Raw genomic sequence first — 20,325 nt, 5'->3', positions numbered from 1 at the left:
TTTATCTGATAGCATCAGACAAGTTGCTGCAGATTTGTCAGCTAAACCACTTTGAGATTATTTAAGCTTTGTGACACGGCACATTATCTTTGTGTGAAGCAGCCATCATAAGATGGGTAGACTGTGGTCATAAAGAGATGGACACAGTCAGCAAAAATGCTCAGGTAGGCTGTGGCATTTAAACAATGCTGAGTCAGAACTAAGGGACCCACAGCCAAGAAAATATCCCTCATACCATCCAAATGGCACAACAGAAATCAAAGCTCATTAGACCAGGCAATTTTTATCCAATCATCAGTTGCCCAGTTATGGTAACCCTGTGCAAATCATAGCCTCAGTTTCCTGTTCTTGCCTGACAGGAGTGTTACGGGGTGGGCTCCTCTTCTTCCAGGTTTGACATGCTGTGCATTCAGAGATGCTCTTCTGTATCCCTTGATTTTAACGAGTGGTTATTTGAGTTATTCTTTCCAATAAAAGTCCTTTTTGCAAGTAAGATTGCAAACACAAACATGTATAAAGTGTTATGTTTGCAAATTCACAGCTTTTGTTTGCTGTTGAGCAGAATCTTTTAGGCTGGCAGAAGTAAGATGGGCCTCTGTTGGCCAGTGACAACTTGGCAAAGGCTCGAGAGATAAAAAAGAAATATGTCTTTCCCGGTCTTTACACCTTCACAGATACTGTACAAAATCAATCCAGGTATACATCAGTTTAAAGCTTTAGATAAACATTTGATTCCATTTATTTTACTTGCAATAAAACATTTTACAGTAGAGCGACTACAGCTTTGATCTCAAATCTTGATTTTACTGCAAAACCATTCTGTTTGGTTACATACTAAAGACATAAAATAATGCCACAATAGCTGAAGGCCAGAACTCAAATCGCATTAAAATTCTAATTTTAACTACAGAACTTAAACAATGTGATCGTTGCAGACTTACAGACTGCACAGTACATTTGTCCAATTGCTGCCACCATCCAGTAAAGATAAGGTAATAAATGAACACTTTTTCCCTCCAGAGCACTGCACAATATAAAATAAGATTAAATAGGATGTTTTGATTGGGCTGTGCTCTCCATTTTCTGTCCTGTATTCATTTACAGGACGAATGACATTTAATAATTAATGCAAAATTCTGGCTTTAATACATTCAATGAATTATTAAAAATGAATATGATACTATTTAGTGGATTGCTTTTTATTTATCTGCATGCTTGGAGTGGCCAAGAATTATTACAATCACCATGGCAGCAAAAAGGGACTCAGCTTAGCTTTGCACTTGACTGCGACACTGACTTGTATGACAAAGTTTACACATTCGTGACTCAGTGTTGTAGAAACTTTTATTAACCCTCACGATAGTTCTATAAATAAATTACCATTTTAATGCAATAATCTAATGATTATTGGAATGAATGTGCACGATGTGTACGCGCAGACATGTTTCAGACGTTGATAACAGCAAAGAGACTGAAACTCGTGTGTGAATATAAATCCATTTATTTGCTGTGTTTTATACATTTTCTATTTTACTGGTAGATAAAACTAACTGTCATTTCAGAAAGTCTAACAAGTAATTTCACACATAGAGTTATGGTAAAAAGAAAGTTCACTCTGTCAGTGAAAGTTTTACATATCAGGGTGTAATAGAAAGTCATCCAGTGCTTTTATGGGCTTTAAAAAAAAAAAAAACTCACACGAACAACAACACATGCCATGTTACATCATTATTTATTTAACAAAAACTAAACCAAAATGCAGAAGCTGTGTTAAACATTAGCTTCACCCTATGATCCAGTAGCTTGCTGAACCACCTTTAGCAGTACTAGCTTGCAGTAATTGATCTGTGTGACTTTGTGAAGTCATTTTGGACCACTCTTCTTGAGGTTTGCAGGTTTACACACAACTTTTTTATTACATAACACGGCGACAGGACTGGAAAGTGAGGAGAGGACGAGCAGCAAAAGGGCCTGAGGTCAGAATTGAACCAGTCTGTTTCATTTAGCCTTACAGCAAATAGTTGCCTGCTCAGCCTGTGTGCTAAACCAGCACCCATGCACAGCTCTCTTAAGGTTTCTACTCAGCATTTCAGTAAGGTTGAGGTCTGGACTTTGACTAGGCCAATGCAACACCTCGATTCTTTTCTTTTTCAGCCTTTCTACTGTGAATATGCTGCTGTGCTTGCGATCACTGTCCTGTTGCATGACATCATTTTGGGCCAAGCTTTAGCTGTCACACAGATGGCCTCATATACTCTGGTATACAGAGGAGTTCATGGTTGACTCAATGACTGCAAGGGACCCAGGTGATCTGGCTGCAAAACAACCCTGCTACTTTACAGTCTTACTTCAGAAGAGGATATACAGAAGAGTATGCTACATTTAAACACTGCTTCTGGCTTCAGTTTTTGGGCAGATAAATAATAACTCAGAGTAATGTGTTATGTGTTATTGATAAGATCTGCTAAAGACCAGATGATTTTAAAAAATATCCTGAAATGTAAAAACTTCGAAATAAGAGGTTCTTTTGGCCATCACTGTAAGTAAATTCAAGTCCACATGCATCATCACACGGTACAATTTTTACATTAGTGCCATTAAAAAGAAACCTGTTAAAGCATTTCCTAATCTCTATGACATACAAAAAAATTACATCCCCTTGAGTTTAGTTTGGGTGGAACAATGGTGAGGTGGTCTGAATCTGGGCAGCATCCTTTCTGTGCGGAGTGCGTGCTCTCAATGGATGCTCCGGCTTTCCTCCACAGTCCAAAGACTTGCGTGTTAGACTGATTGTCAGTCTGGCTGTAGGTATGAATGTGAGCATGAATGCATGTCTGTCTCCCCACGTTAGCCCTGTGACAGATTGGCAGTCTATCCAGGGTGTTCCCCGCCTCTCGCCCTATGACAACTGGGAGTGGCTTCAGCCCTGTCGTAACCCTGAATTGGATAAGTGAAAGAAAATGGATGAATGTTGGGTATACATCCAGAGGATTTGTAGTCCATTTATTTTGTGAGTGTTTTGCCTCATTGCATAGCAAGTTGATATTTCTGCCACCGCTTAAAAAGCAACAAGCCTGTGAATTCTCTGCAGTCTTGCTCCTAAGCTGTGACTCCTCTCCTCTTCAACAGGCGTGTTTTGATTACTTGAGTAGCAACACGAACACGTCACCTTAGTCGTTACAACAAAAACACAATCTGAGTACTTTAACTCATTATAGGAACTTGTTGAACCCACCCAGATCGCGACACAGCACGTTGTTTCAATACTCACTATCGTCCCTCGTGGCTTGATCTGTAGGGCTCTCTAGTTTGTGAACAGCATCATTTCTGTGCGAGATCGGGGCCACGAGGTCCTGAGAAAAGCTAAAGAGAAAAGATGACAAAATAGAAATTAGTAGAGAGAAAGATAAACAGTAAGATGACAGTTTGAGATAGAGTGATAGGAATATACAAGAAGACTGCAGAGAAAATCATCCAGAGTGGAGAAAAACAGTGACAGGCAGTGGCAGAGTGGTGGGAGAAATGTAACAGACAGACTCAGGGTGAGCGAGGGAGAGGGAGACAGGCAGAGACAGACAGAGGGAGAGATAGACGAGCTGCGTGAGGATGCAGAGAGTGTCCCCCTCTCTCGGCTGCTGCCAGAGGCAAACAGACAGCCTCTCTGCTGGTGGAATGCTAATGCAACAAGCTGCTGCTCTCTTGTCTTCCCGCCCTTCTTTACCTTTCTTCTTCTTTAACTCTCCTCTGTGCAGAAAGTTTAGAGCCTATAAGACAAAAGCATAGACTTTGATAATGGAGACCCTGACCGTTTCATATTATTTGCACTTTATGTCGCGCCTGATTTGAGCAACCACGCCGATTCCTATTCTCTCTGGAAAGATTAATTTTTGGGGGCTAGTTAGTCGTACGTGGACGTGAGCGTGTTGAGGAGAATCTTAGATGAGTTGTTTTTTTCATCTCTCGTCGTCTTCTCGCCACCCCTGTGTCATACACTGACATCATGTTTGTCTGCAGCTCAGTAACTATGGCTACTGTGGTGTCACTTTTGTGTGTGTGTGTGTGTGTGTGTGTGTGTGTGTGGGGGGGGGGGTCAGCATATCGGTGGGGCAGTCGCAGGTCAGTCTGTCAACCTCTCTCTGTCTGTGTCACTGCTAGCTGACCTTTGACCCCCAGCTCTAAGACTCGGTCCAGCCGGAGAGACACAAAGCAGGTTTTTTTTCTCGCGACGATAAATGTCTCCTGGCATTATCTTCCAGCCACTTTGTTCTTCCATCATTTAAGACGTTCACATTACACAGAGAAATGGCCGCAAGTAAAAGACAGCGGCTATTTGTCCTCCGGAACTCCAGCGCATTTCCCTGCTGCGGCGACGGTCATCAGTTCTCAACTTTCAGGCAGGACATAACCTTGAGTGGAGCAAGTGGGTTGAGCATGCACCCCACCCCCCACCCCTTACTCTACGCCCCGACACGAAAAACCACACTCGCGGTCTGTCCGCCGGTGTGTTTGTCTGTCTGCGTGGAGATGGCAGGTTCTGAGAAATGGTGGCACGCTCTGAAGTGCGATCCATTTAGATAGCAGCGAGGTTCTCTCCCTGTGCACATGCACACACTTAGCTAAACACACGCAAGACACCCAGACACAGACGAGAGCATGCGTGCGCTTCCAAACACACAAAACGACGTGCACATGGGCACAAAGAAACAGAAACAGATCTCCCTGCTCCATACACACACACACACACACACACACACACACACACACACACACACACACTATATGCAGCAGTCTCTTGACATGCACTTGCTTGGTTGACAAGTCATCTCAGATAAGCTTGAGTGGCAGGTAGGGAGTGTTGACTACCAGTGTGTGTAGAACACTCTGCTCGATATCACAACCTTATGATTATTGTGTAGTATTTATTTCATCAGATTTATATTATTTACTTCTAAAATAACAGGAACTCATTTCTTAACAGATATGGAGGATAGTATTTTTTTCCCTCATCTCGCGCTTACTGTTCAGTTCATGTGGTATTGGGTTTATTTCTTTTTTTCCCCTCGGTTTCATTTTGGTTGTTAATTTCCCTGCCACCTTTTTCTATCTCAGTTCAAACATATTGCACTGCCTCCGTCATCTAGAGAGAATCTTGTCAGTTTTTTGGCAGCAGATGTACCGGTATGTTCAAGCTATATTTTGAGGATTCAGGCCTTGTATACCCTCCTGCATTCACTCCTCCTCTCTGCGCTCCTCTCTATCCCCAGGCCTCCCCGTGCTCCATTCCTCTATTTTCTTATCTACTTTCTTCTCCTACTTGCTCCTCTATGTCATTGCCAAATCTCTCCTGTCTGCTCTTCTCTGTCTTCTCCTCTCCCTCTCTCCTAACTCTCTCCATTTCTTTTACGCAGCCTCTTCTCTCTCTATCAGTCTCTCTATTCTGTGACTGCTCTTGCTGGTCCCCCTGTGGCACACCGTGTCGTGTCCCTAATTTATTTATAATTAGTGCTCTTTGTCGGGATGCGCCGGGAATGTTAAAGTACACGCCACCTCGCTCTGGATACAAATGGGCTGATGTTCCTCCATCCTTTCTGCCCGCCCCAGCTGCCCCACCGACACGGCCACTGGGATGGACAGATCTTACATCTCAAAGCCAGACACAGGTTCTTAAAATTATAACGACTCCACAGAGGAGGAAGCTGTGCGCTGCAGGAAAAAAAAGGGCTATTTTAAAATTGGGCTTTAAAAATGTGTTAGAACATGTCAGTGAAATTCAGTTTGCACTAAATTTTTGTACTCACTTTTAAGAAGTGAGTGCACGTTTCTTAAAATCAACAAAGGAGAGAGGGCTGGCTGCTGCACCGCAATCAAGAAAAATATGACTTGATTGTGCAACATATTTGAAATTCTTATCTGCGCAGATCTTTTTTTCAATTGTTCTGAGATAAAAATGACTTAATAGGAGGGAGAGTTTGCAGGCTGACTGACACCTGCTGAGATACAGATACACATTGTCAGTGCACTCACCTGTGCCGCACCTGAATGCAAAACAGAATAACAAGATTGGACAACATGTAATCTGAAAGTGTAATTTATTAAACATCCTGTTGAATTTTAATGGCCATCACTTGTAAAGTTGACTTGTTTTGGGGATTCGAACCGCAAAACCCCCCCAAAAAAACACACAAAAATGGCCCACAAAAAAAAACACAGTATTTTTTTATCACACCACATTAATGTCAATGCCATCGTCAGACATAACGTACACGACCAGATGTGACGGCGCTGACAGGCTTGCTGTGTGTGTGTGTGTGTGTGTGCGCGTGTGTGTGTGTGATCAGCCAGGAAGAGCTTTTGTCCTTGGGCTGAGAGGGCACCTGGCTCCTCTTCCTGTCCTTGTGATCTCTCTGTTCCTTCTCTCTCGTGCCGCTCTATCCTTTCTCTATCTGTCTCTTTCTCTCTTCCCCCAGCTCGGATCCCTTCATCCCCCCATCTCGCTCACTCCCTCTCCTCTGCCCAAGGCGATGCCGTCCTGCAGGCTTTGATCAGGGGGCCAGGGAGGAGAGAGGAAGTGGGTCAGAAAGTTGTGCTGGAGACTGCAGGAGAACAAGGCTGGAATATCGAGTAGGTGAGGCTGGGAGTGGGAGAGAGGGAGAGATGGGGTAATCTAGTGAGAAAGTGATAGAGCGTGAGAGGGTGAGATAGTTGGGGGGGGGGAATAGAGGGAGAGTGCTGGTAAAGAGGAAGGGAGGAGGGGTGAAATGGGGCAACCGTGAGAGGTAGAGGGAGGAGTGGGGGCTGCCTGAACTAAACGAGTAGAAGCAGATAAAAAGAAAATGAAGAAAGCAACAGGAGGAGATAGAGGAGAAGGACGTGGGAAAGAAGAGGTGTCTTCATTTACTGAGAGGAGGAAAAAAAGACAACACATTTGTCTTGAACGTGATGCTCAGCATTTAAACAGCAGGTTGGAGGATAAGGCCCTGTTTTAACTAATCTACACAGTGCAGGACAGATAGTTCAGCCCAGTGTGTCTGCATGTATGCGCAAGCCTATGAATATGTGTGTGTGTGTGTGTGTGTGTGTGTGTGTGTGTGTGTGTGTGTGTGTGTGTGTGTGTGTGCGTGAATACAGGCAGTATAGCCCTGACTGTGGCTCTTTGTTTTTTTTCTATAGATCATTAAGATGCAAGCTTTATTAATATTCAGATCAAACCATTAATATTCGCAGAGTGTTTCTGCTCTCCTTGTGTCGTCAGCTCACCTGGGACTGGGGAGGGCAGAGGAGGAAGAATGGAGGCGTGAGGAAGGGGCAGATGGGAAGAGGGGGCAAAAAGAGGAGTTTACAGGGTAAATCAAGGAGGAGAAATACAAGATGAAGCAGCGGTGATGACTGCATGTGACTTAGGAGGGAAGGGAAGCAGAAAGTACAGTGGAGGTGGTAGAGGTCCTGCAAAGGGTTGGGTGTATTGTGATGGACAATCTGGCCGTGCGGGGCTGTGGGGCGGGGTTGGAAGGTTGGGGTGTTTGGAGGCTCTACCACTGGGACCGTGAGGTGAGAGGGGTGAGGGATTTTAGAGGAGAGATTGGAAGCTTTGGGGTTTTGCTTGTGGAGTAATTGGGCCAATGGGAGGCTAACCATAAACACGCACACACACCAGCACTCATATATTTAAAAAAACACACACACGTCAATAGCACTTTGTTACACTTCTATATTTAAGAAAATCACAGCTATTCACAGTCATGCATGTGAATACATATTTTGATTTTATCAAGGCAAATAATAGCTGCAGAGGTACTCACCAATCACGGATCTGTGCAAACCACTTATACACGTATGCATGCAAAACATTAATGCTTTTACTCAGAAAACATAAAGATGTGCACACCTTTTGGGGGCTTCATTTAATTGTTTGAATCAGTCGCAATGTCTTACGCTTGTTTGTGAAATACCGAAGCAGCAAATCATCACAATTAAGATGCAAAAATGGAAGACAGTGGCTTTATTTATGGTTGAGAAACAAACAATTAATTATCGAGTGTTGTCAGTTCGTTTAATCAATTATTGACTAATTCTTTCACCTCTACTCACATTTATGTGAATACGCGCCCTTTATTATCTCTTGTATGCATACATGTACCCCCCTCACGCACACATTAATACACACAGTAGGCACTCCAGTCAGTTACAGATACACTCAGGCATGCACAAAAGCGGACAGCAAATTAAAGTGGTAATTACTTTTAAGCCCAGAAAGGTGAAGGATTGTATGGCAGGGAGCAATGGGTCACTGTTGAATAGAGAATAGCGATGCAGGCAGACAGTGTGAGAGGCAGATATGCAACTCAATGAAATATGGAGGAGCATATTCAACAAAAAGGAGAAATGGCTCCTTAATGGCCACATGCCCTCAAAGAATTATTGTCTGATAGATTTGGAATATTATCTACTCTGTGGCAGTTATCTTCAAACACCCTTTTATGCCTTTTGTGCGCTGCTGTATAGGGAAGGGGAAAAATGCAACCTAATGGTGTCATTTTGGTCTAATAAACACCAGTAAACTGTTGTTTATGTGCTCAATTGTAGGACTTCCACTTTAACAGTTGCTACTTGAATGTCATGAAGAAACTACCTCTTAATTACTTAGAACAAGACTTGGAATGTTATAATTTTGCTTTAACAGTTATGATCAGTAGCAGAAGGTGACTATTATCCAAAAAATCTAAGATTATTTATCTGGTGCATTTTGTTGATTAATCATTAAAGATCACACAATTAGTCATTGTCTGCACATTTAGATACGGTATGTTGAAATTCATTGTTTATATGGTTGGTTTATTTTTGGAAGTTTTCAGCAGAACAGCTTCATTTTCATTCAGCGCACAGACGCAGTGTGTTTTTGCTGCCAGTTTCGCTGTGTTTACTTTCTACGGAAACAGAAAGTAGGGTGTGTTAGGTCAGGGGACACGTTATAAATCTCATCTGTCTTTAACATAAAACCGCCACAGGTTTTCTTCCCATTGTTTGTGACCTAAGCTTAAATAGCAGCCATAAGTTCTCTTTTTGTAAAGTAAAGTAAATAGTCGTCACCTATGATCCCCGAACAGAAGATGTTTTTTTATTTCCCAATAAATTTCAGCTGCATCTCATGTCAGAGTTTTTACGCCAAGTCAGATTTTGGGTTAAGAACGAGCGTTTATGCTTTTAGTCTTTTCTGTAGCCTCACTTTCCTTCCTTTCCTGCTTCAAATAAGGAATAAGCAATAAGTAAATGTGAATATAGTGTACTTAATTATAAGTTTACTCCTCCCACTAGTTAAAATAAACAAACTTATTTAGTAGTTAGAGTTACCTTTGCAGGTAAAAAATGTGGCAACAGAAAATATACTCACCAGTCACTTCATTAGGTACACTTGTTCAACTGTTTGTTAACTCAAATGTCTAATCAGCCAATCACATGGCAGGAGCTCAATACAGTCACTGAGTATCAGAATAGGGAAGAATAGTGGCTTTCTGTGACACTTCAGAGCAAAGCGTGTAATAGACACGCCAGTCCATTGTGTCTATTTCACGCTTTGTCTCTCCAAAACGTGAAATGGACATGCATGCAGAAGTTACAGCAGGAGGAGAGAATATATTTAAAGGGAAGAAGTCTCTAGTGAGCAAGGAAGGTAAGAAGTACATTCCAGAAATGATAAAGCTAGGCAGCTAATATGGATTTACATGTAAATGTGTCAGTAATGTCCGTTTAAGCGCTTTCCCGTGATTATTTTCATATTGGCCTGAAATAAAATATCTCAGCAGCTTACTGCTACATACTGAAACTGGTAAAGTGTCAAATGGACACAGTGGACCAGCGTGCCTATTACACACTGTGTCATGATACTGTGGTTGTTGGGGTCAGATGGGCAGGTCTGAGTATTTCAGAAACTGATGATATACTGGGACTTTTCCTGCACAACAGTCTCTAAGGTTGATAGGGAACGGTCTGAAAAAGAGAAAATATCCAATGAGCAGCAGTTCTCCAGCTGAAAGTGCCTCGTTGATGTCCAAGATCACAGGACAAAGACCTCCGACATCAATGTGAAGCCAGAATGTTTCAAGCTGAAGGGAAGGCAACAGTAACTTAGATTGCCACTTGTTAAACCGAGCAGGCCTTTGGCATTACATGTTTACAGTCCCGATCAAAAGTTTAAGACCACTTGAAAAATCATATTTTGCATGACTGGATCTTAACGAGATTCCAAATAGAACTTCAACGTGCAGCAAGAAGAAATGAGAGTGAGAAAAAACATTTTTTTGAGCATCCAATTTATTGCAGTTATTTTTCAAATGGTCTAAAACTTTTGATCAGGACATTTTGAAAGAGAGAGATATTGACATTTTGCTTGGTTGGTGCTGCTGTTGTTAGGTTAGTTCTTAGCTGGACTGCAGCATGTGACAGTTAAAAGCTGCACTTTATCTGTTAGCAGTGGCTCATAGTGAAAGCACCCATGCATTTTACTCCTTGTTTATATCCCTCCATCTATTTTCTTAACACGTTAATTTCACCTTCCTCTCTCTCTCTACCTCACTCTGTTGTTGTGACTGCTGTCCCTCCTTCTGGACTTCTCCACAGTGGGTGCTAGCAGCAGCAGCCGCCTGTAAATGTGAGGCCTGGTTACTGGTTGGTGCTGGTACTACTACAGCTAACACGCCGGTTAATTTGACATGTTTTGCTCTATCTAGTTTTTAGTTTTAGTTTTTTAGCTCCATTTTTTCACCACTTCTTCCACATTAAACTTCCACAAGTTGCATCTGTGCACCTAAGGTATAGGATGTAATGAAAATGAAAGAATGGGCTGCTGTCAGTGTTTGTACGGCCAGTGTGAACTTTGCTATAATAATGGGGGATAGTTTCTTGCTACACTTAGGATCTTTTAGTACCAAAAATGTTTCATGCAAGTTCCACAACCTTCCTGGTGCTTTATTGCGCACAGCAAAAACAACAGTTTTTCGTGATTTTTAAAAAAGCTTGGTCTTTTAATGCATGTGGTATATTTTTAGCCCCCCTTACAAGATATTTCCTTTATCACTAACCTGTCTGCACTGCTTTCCTGAAAGGGCAGTTTACTGTCACTACATCGAACTTACCACAGCCGATAGCATGTGTAGACAGGCGGAGAAACAAGGTCAGACATGGGTGTGACTGTCTTGTTGACTGCTACAGTCATTACACGCTATACCACTTGCATGTGAAGGCCCACACTTACAGAAACACACTGAGTAAGGATTTTTTCCCCCATTTTTAGTCTTATTTATTCACCTGATTTAATTACATTTCTCATTCAGCAGGCCGTGTTAATTCTCCAGCTGCAGGTTGTGGTTTATCTTATTTCCAGGAGCACCCTGATTTGTGCAGGGAACACCTGTAATGCTGCTCTGCGAGGCAAGCCTCTGGTGCTAAACTCAGCCTGTGAGGGCTCACTGTCACAAACACAGACACACACACACACACAGTCAGATATTCCCCTCAACTCTCCTTCAAGGACGCCTGGGGAAGACTTGGAGGACAAAATCACACACTCCCTCTACCAGCGTCTCAGACGCGCCGCACTTCTAATGCAGACAGAAAACCTCCTCCAAAGAGACTAGGCACACACAGCTCTCTCCCGCGCAGACACACACTTAATCTTACACACACTCAGAGTTGTAGATACACCAATAGTCTGAAAGGCCTTGCCACCTTTCCATCCATAGGAAAAGCAGGACAGTTTAGTATGTGCCATTTTTCTTTCTTTTACTAATTCTTGCGCTTTCTTGCTCTCAGCTGTTTCAAGATGTTGTGTGTGAGTGTGTGTCTGTGTTTGCATGTGTGTGTGTGAGGTAGAGGGGGCTCTCTGGGACTCTTTGACGACCTCATTCACTCCCTTCTTCCCCCCACCCTGTCTGCACCACAGTCGACATGCCCAACAATGAGGTTGGGGCGGTGGGGGGAGTCAGACAAAAACCACTGAATGCGTCTTCATTTGCCTGAACTTTTCACACGTCTTTTCCCTTTTGTCGCCGGCCGCCAGTTCACTACTGTGCTGCGAGCCACTCGGCCAGTTTCCGCTGGCGAGACAGCCAACCAAAGCAGCACTTTTCCTCCTCCCTCCTCTCTCTCTGTCAAACCCCCCCCCTTTCCACAATGTTAAGCCCATTTTTAGCTTGACATAATCTGAAATGGTACTTAACTGAATTTATGTCTACCTCAGTGCATTAACTTCTGCTATTTCCTCTTTTATGTTGCTGTTTTTTGCAGCGGGTGCAGCGACAGAGGGAGCGGGAGGGAGGGAGAGATTTGAAACTCAGACCACGGAGTAGACAGCCTATCAGTATTCAGTAGAGAAAGTGAGTGATGGAGGGAGAGAGACGGAGGGAGAGGGAGAGGGAGAGAGAGAGAGAAAAAAGAAGGAGGAGGGGGTGATGTATCAATATTCTGAGTAGTGTTTGAGGGCAAGGGGAACGAATAGAGGAGAGGGGACGGGGGAGGAGGGAGGGAGGGAGATTGGTGGGAGAGAGAGTGCTTGAGTGAGTCTCTGAGTGTGATTATTTGTTCAGGTATATGTTTGCATCTTTGATTGAATGTGTTTTTGTCTCTCTCTGTGTGTAGATTTGTTAGTCTTAGCATGCATGGACTATGGACAGTAGCTGTATGTAACTAAGTGCCCTCAGTTGCAATTTTTGGACATTGTACTTTTTAAAAAAAAGTATTTCTATTCTATGTGTCATCAAAGGTGTTATTTAATTCAGAGTAGAAGGCAGCAGGCTTTTGCTGACTGGCTAAATATTTCAAATCTTTGTGAGAATCTGTTCAAATCAGTTATATGTCTATGGCAGCTGTGATTGGTCAACTCTGGAGAACAGACGAGGACTATACTCATGACAGCCCAGTCCATTAAAAGTGGGGGCTGTAATGCTCAACTTGACCTCTCGATATCCTTGTTTGTTATGTTTGCGTCTTTAAACAATAATGTAAAAACATATTTTAAACAAACTCGTTTAGCTCCGAGCTCTTCATCTGAGTGTCAGGCTTTGCAGAAACCAGTGTTTTTGAACATCATTTCCCTCTTTTGTCTGTGTTGAATTACCAAATCCAAACTCTAAAGATAGTAACACTGTGTCTTGAGCTATACATTTATGTTGAGCCAAAGCCTGATTTGCAACAGTCAGATAACAGCAGGATGTTTCTGTTTGGTAAATAGTACATCCCTGAGAACGTGAGTTAAAAGGGAGTTTTTCCTTCCCAGTGTCGCCAAGTGCTTGCTCAAAAGGAGTTGTTTGATTGTTGGTGTTTTCTATGGATGATTGCAGGCAAGAGATCAAAAATTATAGCGGACATAATTACACATTGTTCTTGTCTGCACCTGTCTCTGTCCACAACCGAGCAAAAGACAAGAAAAGAAGAGGTCTGTGATGTGCTTATGTCTCCTCAGCACGAAAGTAGAAAAAATAGCATTGAAAACCTTTCAGAGAAGTTGAAAGCCCGGGGATTAGATACATTCACCTCTTTATTTGAAATTTTGTCTGTCTTTAGTTTGGAAATCCAACCTTACATCATTATATATATAACAGAAAGTAAGGTTTTAGAGGTATTAGGGTAGAGTATAACTGATACCCTTTTAAAATAGGCCTACTTCCGTCTTCATTTGCCTTTGCACAATGCCTGTAATGATCATGTTTACCTCAAAATTTGACCAAACTTTTGGCATGATTGGCAACCCGTCAAGATGGTTCAATTAGTCCGCCTTTTTTATTTGTTTATTTTAATTTAATCATTCATTTTGCAGACAGGTGATGATTCTTATCCCTACTTTTATTTTTCATGTCTATTTAAGTGCTATTTATGACACTATGTTTGCACTGAAGCACCGCAGCAATTTCCTAATGTTGTAAACCTGCTCAACATTTGGCAATAAACCCCTTTCTGATTCTGATTTTGTTATTAAATGGGATATGCCAAAAACAAGCAGTCGATAGTCTTGTAGTGAAGTAATATTGGGATAAGCTTCCTAATATAATTCTAATTCAAATCTTGCTTTTTTAAACTTTTTTTTACACTTTAGAGTGAAATTAATAAATGATCATTGGTTCTTTTGTGATTATCACAGCTTTTAGAGTTTAAAAGGGTCCAGAAACTTTTATATTTCTGAAGTTCTGCAAGTAAGAGTGCCTGCAAGAGACATATTTAATGACATCTTACTCTGTGTTAGTAGAGTAAGATGTGATTAAATATGTAGTGTTGCAAAATCAGTTTTACCCCGGTTTGTTTTATTCCTCGAAGCTTCCAGAGACGGCACTGGACTCAGTAGTCATTTCACAAAACCTTTATTCATCTTTATTCATCTTCATTTAAGCGTGCATCTTCTAGAAGGGAAGACGAGGCCGGTGTCCCTCTGCAAAATCTTCACCCCTTTGTTAGTTACAGCCAGCTTTATAGAAGCGACCCCATCATAAAACCCCCATGGTGTGCTGCAAACTCTGTGTGTCTGTGTGTATGCACGAGCACGTGAGTGCCTGTGTGTGCGCGTACGCGTATGCCTATGTGAGTGCACGTGAGTGAATGTATGTGCGTACCTGTGTGCATGTGTGAGTGCACGTGAGTGAGTGTGCGTGTGGATGTGTGAGTGTAACAGTTTAAGCGCTGTGTGTGTGTGTGTGTGTGTCTGCGTACGTGACTTCCTGGGGGTCATAAAAGTAACCTCACCCAAGCTACACCAAATTCCTTTAGACCACATACAAAACAGAGTTAACATATTACAAATATTGAGACCACCACTCTGCATCCACTGGGTCGTTGGCCTCTTGTTGTCTTACATTTACAGATCAGGTGGAGAGTCTCCTGCGAACCTACTTCTAAGTTATAACAATTAGGAGTTTTTATTAAAGGTACAAGCATCAGCAACCCCCAACTGTAGCTTCCTGACTCCTTTTATTTATGACACCAGACCCCAGTGTCCATAAATTCCTTTCTCTCTAAACAATTACACACACTCTCAGGCCACAGCTAAACCAAACTGAAACACAGACCAATCCTTCCTTATTACTGTGATCTAAACAAATTTAACACATTACATTCTAATAATTATTTTTTTGTACTCACTGTAGTTTATGCTTTCCAGTATGCTTTCAAGGTAAATACTTTGAACTTAGCAGCTCATTTGTGCATTAGTTTGTGAACTTTATGGAGGTTTACAAAATGTAAGGTCTAAGTCATCATCCCTGAGCCTAACCTTAACCCTATGCTATTACAATATTAATTCTTTGGGTTTTTTTTAATTGTTCTCCAAAGTCTTGTTAATCAGAAAACAAAAAAAGTAATCATTCCAACATGCATAAAAACTATTCTTTCCAAAAAACATCCTTTTTTGCTTTTCTCCACAACAGTGTTATGGTTCTGCTAGTCACTGAAGGTGACTTGCCTAAAATAACCTCAGTTAATCACAGTGTGAAGTAAAGGATATGAGGTTTATGTCTTAAAAGACAAAGCGAAAGTAGATAACATAGTTACAGATGATGAATAGCAGGATCAGGAAAGCGTGTCTTTCTTTTAACAAGTCAAACTTTTAAACACAACTTTGATCTTTCGCTAACCTTAGCCAAGGTAGCTCTTATCTTAAAAAATAGTGATGTCACGCTTGTGGCAGCTTTGATTGATTAGGACCTAAGCTGTTTGTTTTCCGTGATTTTAGAGATGGAAAAAATTGAAAGCTGAACACGTCAAAAGTAAACATCAGAAAAATGTTTAGTTTAGTGTAAAACAGTGAAATATTGGAGAAAATTACTTACAATTTCTGGGGTACTACTTATTGTTCAGCTGAGGATAGTTTATGTGTGTGTGTGTGTGTGTGTTTGTGTATGTACAGGACGGGGAGTCATTACAATATGTTTGGATGTGATGGAATCTCCCACTTGTTTTAGTCATCCTCTCTCCATCTCTTTCCGTCTCTCTTTCCCTCTTTTACTCTGGCTGCTAATCAGCATTTGAAAGGCAGCTTTGACAGTGAGAAAGAAAGTGAGGGGGGCACATGGAGGTGGGGATAAACGAAAGCATGAGACACAGCGAGTTAGGGGGGGAGAGCCAGCCAGAGAGAGACTGAGGCGAGGGGCTGTACAAGCATGCCTTTTATATTTACTAGTGACTGAGAGAGAGAGAGAGAGAGAGAGAGAGAGAGGGAGGGAGAGAAAGGGAGCAGCTGAAGGCAGAGACAACTGGTGTGCACGGCTTTCCCAAGAGGAAATGAAAAGAAAGAAGCTCAGCAAGGAGAATGAATGAGTGAGCGGGAGAGAGGAAGGGTGGGAGGGAGCATGCTGGCTGGAGAGAGAGTGAGTGAGAGAGAGAGAAAGAGATTCTCACACTGGCTGTGTCCTAATCCGAGTCCATCTCAAAGAAGCAGCGGAGCAGAGTGTTAGTGAAGTGAGTCTGAGAGCCGAGGAGAGCTACATCAGCTAGCTCACTCCACTTCGCACAAACACACACAGACACACGTTCTCCCTCTCCTTCTCGCGCTCTCGCTCTCTCCCTCTTTCACAAACACACACACACTCTCCGTGCAACGGGAGTCCACGATGTGTCCGGCTGCACGGCCACGGCTTTTGTGAAAGTGAGGGGATTGCCGCTGCCCCTGTCCCAGCCCCCTTGGCTCACACACTCAGTGTTTGCCTGCCGTGTTTAAGCTCGGGGTGCTGGTGGAGGTGTGGAGGGAGGGGGCACTGCCAGGGCAAAGCAGGGGCACCAAAAGGGAGGAGGAGGAGAAGAAGAAGACGAAGAAGAGAAGGAGGAAGAAGAAGGAGACAAAGTGGATCAGGTCGACAGCGGTGGATTGAATGTTGGAAATGCCCGTCAGGTGAGTAGATAATGGACCTAACAACTTACAGTCAGAATGAATACACATGCATGACCACACACACACACACACACACACACACACTGATCACATTGTAAAGTTCTGTGACTAGAAGGAATAACTGTGTCTCCTTTTATTTAATAATTTGGTTTAAAATGACTGAATTTTGATCTGTTTGTTTGGTGTTTGCTATGATTTTTAAATGATTTGTACAAGATTAAATTTTATCAAACTTTTATTGTATTTTGTTAAATCTACTTCAAAAGTACTTTTCCACCCCTTTAGATGAAAGATAAGCTTGGTAGCCATGGTGATAACATTTGTAGCCAGTCTCGTTTAGAATGGGCGATAAATGTTTTAGTTGATTTCATTTATATTGCTAAATTAGTCCATCATCAGTGTGGTTGTTATTACAAAGATAGAAAAAGGACACATTGGTAAAACTGACCGTATCCTTTCAACCTTTTTTACTGGAGTCTGTTTGTACTGTGTCAGCTTGTTTAAATCTATTTAGTTAGAGAAAAGAAAAACACAGAAATATGCTTTTTTTTTTTAAAGTCTAACTTTATAACATTTATTATGAATAATATTAATACACATCAAGCATACCGCTTCCCAACAAACTTCTTCATCAGTTCAGTTAAGCTGGCAGGCATTTTCACTCCAATCTTCATTTTTTCAGATAAGCCGAATAATTACGCATGTTTATGTTTTGTGCTGAGTGCACCTCTTTGCAGATTTCCTGTGCTTGAGTGTGTTTGCGCGCGTGTGTGCCATTTGAGATATGGAGGCACAGAGTGAACGGCTGCCTGCCCGTCTCCACCTGCAGAGGCAGAATTGGTCACAGTTTACTGGCTTGGTAACATTCGCTGCCTTCAGGGTGTTTGCAGCAGGTGGTCCAAATTGGCAGAATGACTGTGACAAACGCACGGTGTTCACTGCTGCTGTAAAGTAAATAACAAACTATCACAGAGTGTTTTCGTTTTGTTTTTTTTTTCTTTTTTCATAATTTTTTTTTCTGTTATTGTGCTCAGAGGCTTGTCCCTGGAAGAAAAAGTCAGATTACCAGAATAGAAAAATGCGCATTTATGAGTATGTGCGTCGACGGGCAAGTGCAAAAATGGGATTTGTTTGATTTCCTGCCAGATTCAGTTTGTAAGTCTGCACTTCTCCATATGCGGATATTTGCCTTGAGTGCTTATTTTGTATACTCTCCTTCAGCATCACTCTGAAATCAGTGGCATGTGTTTGTTATAAATTCTGCTCCGTCTCGTACGCCACCTAAAGCATCATTTGCAGCCACACCTGCTGAGATTGCAGGTGCTGCAGATAAAATCCAACCAAATAAGTACGTTCAGTGCAGACTTCCTCACTCGGGTGTCAAAATGTTACCAGCAGTTAGAAAAAAAAAAAGTTACCGTCCACACTGGTGTAATTTTTCAGTTTTTCCCCCCACTTTTAAAAAATCGGCATTAGATGAGTAAAGACTGGATCAGAACACTGACATGAAGCAGGGTCAGGCCGAGTCATTGCATGAGCACGGTACAGTTTATACCCCGACCCACTGAGCCACCAAGCTTCCCCATCCGTTTCACTTCTTGCGTGTGCGGGACGCTTTGGTCCTGACCTACCTTCGGGCCTTTTTTATTAGTCCCAGATGCAGGTTTCTTCTTCGGCTTTTGCATTCAGGGAGCTGCAGTTTATGCCAAAGGGCAACTGTGTGACAGAAGCTGACTCGGATTACTGTGTGAAAGTGGAAATGTTGGTAAGAGCCCTGTTTGAAGACTGCAGAAAAAAGAAACAGGGAAATGTGATAAAGGCTGCTCTGAGATCACCTCTTTTTCAGCTCATCAAAGATCAGGGCTGGCGTGCATTTCTGATGTTTTTCTTTGTTCGCTTTGCATAAACGATGATCACACGAGTGGATAAAATTGCTCATTTCAGAAGCGCAACAGCAGGTAGGCATTTTAGGAATTTATCTTGGTTAGTAGACAGAGGCAGGCAGCCACTTTTTTTGACTCATTGACAAGTTCTCAGGTAGACAGACACCTCGCCTCGCCTCTCCCTTCCTCTTTCTATTCCTCTCTTGATATTTTTGTCTCTCTCTGTTGCTCTCTTCCACACACAGACACACACCAACGTGGTCAGTGTGTGGCGTGTTGACAGACAGCCGCTCACACACTTCCAGCTCCCGTCGTGCGTGCGTGCCAGTGTATGTGTGAAGAGCGTTGACAGACAGTGTGTGGGTCTGTGACAGAGGGTGTCAGCGCAGTGTCAGAGAGATGTGTTTAGTGTCACACTCTGCTGACCTGATCTCCGGTCGGACTGTCCACTCCGGCCCCGCTGTGGCTCCTTACATAACCCCTGCTGTCATTCACACACCAGCCTGAAGGGATCCACCACTCTTTTGTGCGCAAACACTCGCAGACACAGTTATTTAGTGATATGCACACAATGTATGGATGTCCACGTTTGCAGACACTTTCCCTCTAGATGGAATACCAGATCAGGTGTGGGCTTCAGAGCGTAAATCCTCACTTTTTCGTGTCTTTTTCTTTACAATCTCTACTTTATAGTTTAAGTAGAACTTACGCAAAATATATCTGGAAATGTACAAAAAAAAAAACGCATCTGTGTGGAAATATAGCATGAGCCCGGCGGGTATCCTGGTTCCCCCAAGTGTACTGCCAGACACCTACACATCTTGTTCAACGGTGCTCTGAACTCTGACATTTGCACCATGCTAATTGATGTGTCTATATTAGCATGTGGACTTCTCTGTGCTGGTGTGCAGAGCTAGAGTGTGCTTTCAAGTCCTGGTTTGAGCACACACATTGCTGTTTGTGTGTGTGTGTTGGAGAGATTGAGTGACCCTGTGTGCTGTTCTCTGGCCTGTGGTTATTTGGAGGTCAGTGCTGATGTGGTCTCTGCCTGCGGGAGTGGATTTACCATCTTCAGCCGTATAGAGAGCTGCATCCACTTGGCTGACTCTTCCACAGCGAGAGGGAGAAGTTTCTGCCTTCTCTCTCCCTTTTGGTGTTCGCTCACTATTAGCTTAGATTTTGGGAGCGCTTGAAAAAAATAGGAAACGCTGCAATATGTGGGAATGTTATCAGTATTCCCCTTACATGTGAGCACACTGACATTCTTTTTAGAAAAAGTATTTGAAGTCTCACTTTTCACCTCAAGCCTTCCCTAGCATTAATGTTGGAGCATTTAACCCCAGAATAGACTGCATTTATTATTTAACCTTGTGCTCGGGGGTTTCTGTTTGAAGCATATAAATCATAAAGGTCAAAGATGGTTAACTTAATGATGGACGGAACATTTTAACTAACTTACTTAATGCAATTTTTTTACTGCATTTTCCCCTCAGCCATATCCATGTTTTAATGTTTTGTACTCCTGTTAATACTTTGTAGTTGCTCTGGTGCACTATTTAAATATCTAGTGTATTAAAT

General features: G+C 42.4%; 1 protein-coding gene across 6 annotated transcripts in view; it reads left to right on the top strand.

Annotated features, from left to right (window-relative positions):
• The window catches only part of npas1 (neuronal PAS domain protein 1), a 66,628-nt gene that overhangs the window by 14,096 nt on the left and 32,207 nt on the right, over positions 1 to 20,325 (top strand). The window contains exon 1 of one of the 6 annotated variants that reach the window (XM_085243473.1): positions 16,117 to 16,864. The exons of 4 other annotated variants lie outside the window; for them this stretch is intronic. The gene's annotated coding sequence lies outside the window, so the exon portion shown is untranslated. Of the gene's footprint in view, positions 1 to 16,116; positions 16,865 to 20,325 lie in introns of those variants that run through there. One more of the 6 variants, XM_085243467.1, reaches the window with a different exon arrangement.

Source organism: Mchenga conophoros, linkage group LG14, assembly GCF_057382185.1.
Source record: "Mchenga conophoros isolate Kocher_MC1m ecotype Shallow Benthic linkage group LG14, M_conophoros_male_GT1.1, whole genome shotgun sequence".
Taxonomy (NCBI): Eukaryota; Metazoa; Chordata; class Actinopteri; order Cichliformes; family Cichlidae; genus Mchenga; species Mchenga conophoros.
The sequence above is the reverse complement of the archived record's forward strand: the minus strand, read 5'-3'. Positions and strand labels throughout refer to the sequence as shown.